We start from the raw sequence: 886 nt of genomic DNA, 5'->3' as shown, positions 1-886 counted from the left end.
GTACAGCTGTTTCCCTTTACTTTGAGTGTGCCCCATCAGTAAGTGAAGGTCCCAAAAATTTTACTCCATTTGCATCATCACACAACTCTACTTTGAAGAGACATCTCTTCCCCAGTCATATTTTGAGTGCCTCCCAACCTGAAGGACTTATTTTCTGGCATTATATCTGATAATATTCTGGTATTCATTATATTTCAATACTCAGTATTCTGGTGTTGGCAGTGTTCTGCTATTTATAAGGTTTTTAGTGACTAAATATTCAGAAGCAAGCCATCTCTCCTTTTATCTAGTGGGTCTTTCTTTCAGTTCAGCTGAAACCAGGCCACCATGGTAACCCTGCTTGTGTTTAAAATACCAGTTGTATAACTTCCAGAATCACAGCAACATGTAAGCCATTATAGTATGATAAACTAACAGATGAGCTGCCAGCAAATAAAGGTCCCAAACATCTTACTCCCTTCCTGTGATCACAATCAATTGTACTTTGAGAAGGCAGCTTTTATCCACTTGTATTTTGAATGCTTCCTAACCTGAGAGGCTTGTATTCTGGCACTGTATTTGACAAATTTCTGGTGCTGTTCATAATGTTTCAACAGTCAGTATTCTGGTGCTATTTAATAGTGTTCCATTGTTATTCATAAGTTTTTCAGAAGTAGTTCACCTCTTCTTCTTCCTTGCCTTAGTCTGGGAGCTCACTGAATTCTGTCCACTATGGGGAATTCTTTCTGTCTAGCTGCCAGCATGTTGGCATAGCTTCCAGCATCACAACATGCAACCCACCACAGTATGACAAACTGACAGAAGAATGATGGAAAGACTAGTAAAAATTCAAATAAAGTTAAATAAGTCAGAATTCAAAATGAGGAGAAACAGAAGCAAACATCCT

Source organism: Chrysochloris asiatica, unplaced genomic scaffold (assembly GCF_000296735.1).
Source record: "Chrysochloris asiatica unplaced genomic scaffold, ChrAsi1.0 scaffold00020, whole genome shotgun sequence".
NCBI classification, from domain to species: Eukaryota; Metazoa; Chordata; class Mammalia; order Afrosoricida; family Chrysochloridae; genus Chrysochloris; species Chrysochloris asiatica.
This window is presented reverse-complemented; position numbering follows the sequence as displayed.